A 6,199-nucleotide genomic window follows, 5' to 3' on the forward strand; every position below is an offset into this window, starting at 1 on the left:
GTTATCAGTGCAAAGATAGAGGAAAATATGCTTAGCAGAGGGTAGGGAAATAGAAAAAGGATACATTTTGATGTAAAATCTTTGCACATCTTCACATGAACAGCCAGGCAACCGACCTAATGAAACCCGAAAGAGGACAAGTGATAAATTAATCCCACAAAAATCTTGAAATTTGCTTTAGGTCCTGATACAGAAATTTTTTATAGGCACTTAACACCAGAAGTCATTTGTCATTACTTAATACAAGCAAATGCATTTGTTGCTTTGTAGCAAAACAATGTAGTAACTTAGTCTTTATAAAATGGTGAGAAGAAATACAGGGTTTCAGAAAAAATTACACACTTCCAGCAAACCCACAAAAGGTGGAAACCTTTTCCCTCTAACCATGAGGCCAAATCCTGGATTCTTTATTCAATTTTGCCTTGGGAAATATTTCAGGATTTAGTCTATGTAGAATTCCATTACTCTTTTTTAAAATATACCGCTCAGAGATATAGAAGTTTCAGAACTAGACAGGGAGAAAAATTAAGCAATTACAGCAATTTTAAAAAGCAATAAGGCATTACAATGTATACAGGGATGGTGAATAAATGACACTTTTGGAGACCATACAGGAAAAAACCCAAACATGCCTATACTTTAGGCAAGGTATTATTGCTTCTTTAACAATGTTTTAAATAAACATTAAATAATTTGTTTTTGAGTGATACAATATTTATTTACATTTTTTATAGACCAAATCCATGGATCTGGTATTAGATCTCCATTTGATATAGGCAAAGATTGTAGTTGCTTTGTAAAAGACAGTGAACTCATGGCGACAGGGGCTATGTCTCCCTTTTAGTTGTACAATGCCTGATCCACAGAACAAAAAAAAAATTTTATCAGTAAACTGAACAATGAGTCTCTTGGCTTCAGCTGTGAACACAGAAGCTTATTAGTGAAATGAAAATAAATAAACGTTCTGCAATATAGAACAATTTCAAGGACATCCCTGAACGAGTATGTTCAAGAGAATCAGGTGATTAAATTTTACCAAGAGTTGCATAGTAATTTTTAAATCTCTGTAAGCACATAGAAAAAGAGTACTTGTGGCACCTTAGAGACTAACAAATTTATTTGAGCATAAGCTTTCGTGATGCATCTGATGAAGTGAGCTGTAGCTCACAAAAGCTTATGCTCAAATAAAATTGTTAGTCTCTAAGGTGCCACAAGTACTCCTTTTCTTTTTGCGGATACAGACTAACACAGCTGCTACTCTGAAACCTGTAAGAATATAAGAATTTGATGAAGGGGTTCCCATACTTCTTCATTTTGTAGAAAGAAAAGGAGCACTTGTGGCACCTTAGAGACTAACCAATTTATTTGAGCATAAGCTTTCGTGAGCTACAGCTCACTTCATCGGATGCATTCAGTGGAAAATACAGTGGGGAGATTTATATACATAGAGAACATGAAACAATGGATGTTACCATACACACTGTAACAAGAGTGATCAGGTAAGGTGAGCTATTACCAGCAGGAGAGCGGGGGAGGGGGGACGTGACACCTTTTGTAGTGATAATCAAGGTGGGCCATTTCCAGCAATTGACAAGGATGGTCAAAGTCTGAGGAACGGGGGCGGGGGGAATAAAGTCTCTAAGGTGCCACAAGTACTCCTTTTCTTTTTGCGAATACAGACTAACACGGCTGTTCCTCTGAAACATGGGGAAATAGTTTTACTTTGTGTAATGACACATTCCAATTCAGCTGTCTCCGTTGGAGTCTGTTTTTGAAGTTTTTTTGTTGAAAAATTGCAACTTTTATGTCTGTAATCTAGTGACCAAAGAGATTGACGTGTTCTCCGACTGGTTTTTGAATGTTATAATTCTTGACATTTGATTTGTGTCCATTTATTCTTTTATGTAGAGACTGTCCAGTTTGGCCAATGTACATGGCAGAGGGGCATTGCTGGCACATATCACACTAGTAGATGTGCAGGTGAACGAACCTCTGATACTGTGGTTGATGTGATTAGGCCGTATGATGGTGTCCCCTGAATAGATATGTGGAAACAGTTAGTTTCATGTTCTCTGTGTATATAAATCTCCCCGCTGTATTTTCCACTGCATGCATCTGATGAAGTGAGCTGTAGCTCACGAAAGCTTATGCTCAAATAAATTTGTTACACTAAACCTTCATTTTGTAGGTATCTTAATAAAGAGATTCTCATAGATAATGAGAGGAGACATGATCTATCATATGAGCAACCACCCTCTAGTTTATGACTGCATTAATATACAAGTGACAACTAGAACAAGAACTTAACTAAAAATACATAAAACACTGACTTAATATTAATTTTACATGTTTTTAAACGTAATTTGGTAACTGAAAACACGAAGAAAGAGGTAGCACTATGTGACCAGCCAACTCTTCATTGATTGCCCCCTATTCCTCCAAGTACCACAGACCACTGTTAGAGAAACAATGGTCTGTAGTGTACATACCACATCTCCACAGGGGACTAAACTGTGGACATCAGTAGGTTGTTCAGTTCCTTTATCAGATGGCTTCAGGATTTTCTGCAACAACTACCAGAAGTAAGAAAAAAAGATTTTGCAATGGCCTTTTCAAACAGAAAATACAGTACACTATTTCCTAATTAATTTGGAGGTTAAAACACTAACAAACAAGTATATTTTGCAGCTTCCAACATAAGAGAACACTCCTATGACTCCACCAGTGAATAAAAACCAACAAAATCTAAAACCCTATAAAAATATGAGTTTCTCTTCCATAGGAAAGCATACGAATACTGGTGTTTGGACTGTAAACATGATTCCTGTGTATATTAATGGGCATACCTCTGCATTTCATGGCCATTCACAAATGCTCTGTTCAATCTTAGAGTAAAAGAACTTTGAAACTGAGAAAGCATGTTTTCCCACAATAGGGATGCACAAGGCAACACTCAAAAAGTGTAGTCACATAGGTTATCGTCAACCACCATATTCAAAAAGAGATTTTGGATGAAGCCTAATTCAAAAAATTTTAAATATGTTTGAAACTGAATTCTATTTTTTCCATCTTCTGAGCACAAGGCATTTTTGACAAAACAGAAACAAAAACTTAGCCTCAGTCTTGTACAGTGGATGGACTCTCAACATACAAATAGAATGATGAAACACTAGCCAAAAAGAATGACAAGCTAGTGGCAAAATGTTTTAGGGCCCCCATGAACTGTTGATGATAAACTACTGTATGAAATATTCTTACAGTAAATGAGAGTTTCTCATTGCTACAAAATAAGGAGTCGCTGCTCCAAATTACCACTATGTACCAGCAGCCTCTAGTGCTGAAAACAAAAGGAGTTTCTGGACGCTTTTCTTATGAATATTCACAATTTCAACTTTCTGGATCAGTAGATGAATGAAAATAAAATGTGTTAGTGATTCACACCATTATAAGCACCTCCATCGTACTGGGTGGATGTCCACAGAGAATACTAAAGTGACGTGGTCTTTATGTGAAAGCCCAAACTGATCAAAGAACACTTAAGCAGCAAATACTGGCTTTTGCTGAGAAGTGAAACTTCTCTTCAAGGCCATTTCTGAGAGCATATGAAACTTACAGCTTGCATGCGCGTGTGAATGCGTACAAGCACGTGCATGCACAGCTGGTGTGAGATGGGGAGATACCCAAAAGCAATTTCAGCACCCCAGTCTACCAATACCCACTCATACCCCTGCACCCCACCCTCCAACACCCCACACCTCATCAACCCTCCACACCCCAGCACCCTGCCCTCCAATACTCCCACCCCACCCTCACCAGCCTCCATCCCCCTGCACCTCCACACACACCCTGCCCTCACCCCCTCGACCCCCCCACCCTCCAACACCCCCACACCTCATCAACCCTCCACACCCCAGCACCCTGCCCTCCAATACTCCCACCCCACCCTCACCAGCCTCCATCCCCCTGCACCTCCACACACACCCCGCCCTCACCGCCGACCCCCCACCCCTCCACCCCACCCTCCAACATCCCCACACCCAGCACCCTGCCCTCCAATACTCCCACCCCACCCTCACCAGCCTCCATCCCCCTGCACCTCCACACACACCCCGCCCTCACCCCCTCGACCCCCCCACCCCTCCCTCCAACACCCCCACACCCAGCACCCTGCCCTCCAATACTCCCACCCCACCCTCACCAGCCTCCATCCCCCTGCACCTCCACACACACCCCGCCCTCACCGCCGACCCCCCCACCCCTCCACCCCACCCTCCAACATCCCCACACCCAGCACCCTGCCCTCCAATACTCCCACCCCACCCTCACCAGCCTCCATCCCCCTGCACCTCCACACACACCCCGCCCTCACCCCCTCGACCCCCCCACCCCTCCCTCCAACACCCCCACACCCAGCACCCTGCCCTCCAATACTCCCACCCCACCCTCACCAGCCTCCATCCCCCTGCACCTCCACACACACCCCGCCCTCACCCCCTCGACCCCCCCCCCCATCCTCCCACCCCTCTACCCCGCCCTCACCTTCAGCACGGAACGCGCCTTGCCGAACTTGGCCGCCCCGCCGCTGGAGTTCCTCTGCACCGCATCCATCGCGTCGCGCTGGCCGGAGCGGGGACAGGGAGGCCGAGAACACGCAGCCCCTCGCCCCGACGTCGCGGCGCCCCCGGCCTCCACGACCGGGGCAACGGCCGCTTGCCCCAGCGCGCGGCCCGCGCCCTCTGGCGGCGGGAGGAGGAACGGCCCCGAGCGCCCCGGCGCGTGGGAGAGACGGTTGTAAGTGGAGAAACGCGCTGCGAGGGGAGAACAAATCCTGACGCAGGGCTGCCGTGGCACCCGGGCCCCTTTTCCTTGCAGAATAAATACACGTCAGCCCGTGGGACAGACGGGGTGAGCCGCCGCTGTCACCCGAGACAGAGGGGGTGTTAGTTTAAAACGAGACTGAACCGTCCCTCTCTAACACGGCACAGTAAACTTTCCCCGCGCCGACCCCTTCCACCAGGGAACGCCACCGTGGGGACAGACAGGCCCCACACTCGCCCTCCCCTGAGCTCACCCTGGGGGTTTGAACCCACAACAAACATACAGGGCTGATTTTCAGAAGCGCTGAGCACTCAGCCGCTAAGTGAGCTCCAGGCCAGCGCCATTGCCATGTACATTGGTCAAACTGGACAGGCTCTGCGTAAAACAATAAATGGACACAAATCAGACGTCAAGAATTATAACATTCAAAAACCAGCCGGCGAACACTTCAGTCTCTTGGGTCACTCGATTTCAGACCTAAAAGTTGCAACATTACAACAAAAAACTCCAAAAACAGACTCCAGTGAGAGACTGCTGAATTGGAATTAATTTGCAAACTGGACACCATTAACTTAGGCTTGAATAAAGACCAGGAGTGGATGTGTCATTACACAAAGTAAAACTATTTCCCCATGTTTATTTTCCCCCCTACTATTTCCTCACATGTTCTTGTCAACTGCTGAAAATGGCCCATCTTGATTATCACTACAAAAGGTTATTTTTTCTCCCAGCCCCCCTCCTGCTGGTAATAGCTCACCTTAAGTGATCACTCTCGTTACAGTGTATATGGTAACACCCATTGTTTCATGTTCTCTGTGTATATAAAATCTTCCTACTGTATTTTCCACTGCATGCATCTAATGAAGTGGGTTTTAGTCCATGAAAGTTTATGCTCAAATAAATGTGTTCGTCTCTAAAGTGCCACAAGTACTCCTTTTCTTTTTACGAATACAGACTAACACGGCTGCTACTCTGAAACCTGAACCATAACAATGTCAACAAATAACAATGAACTAACCCAAACCGATAACGTGCCCATTACAGCACTGAAGAATTTAGGACTATAGTTGCCATAATTAAAAGGAAATAAAATTAAGTAACTATTTTATGAAGATATAGAAGATAATTCCTTCTGGATGTTCTTCCCAATCTTGTCATTTTTTAGTGTATAATATTCACTCATATACTTGCAAAAGAATGAGTAAAATCTGACCATAATCCCAAATATCTGTAGTTGGGGGAGAAAGCATAAATTAAGCAGTACTGTACAAGATGCAGATTTTTAAAGACTTGTTTTAAATTAATGTGAGTTGGCTTCAAACAACAGGGACTACATTTTTGAGGTGTAAAACAACACTGAAGGGACAGCATCAACTAATAA

Source organism: Lepidochelys kempii, chromosome 11 (genome assembly GCF_965140285.1).
Source record: "Lepidochelys kempii isolate rLepKem1 chromosome 11, rLepKem1.hap1, whole genome shotgun sequence".
Taxonomy (NCBI): domain Eukaryota; kingdom Metazoa; phylum Chordata; order Testudines; family Cheloniidae; genus Lepidochelys; species Lepidochelys kempii.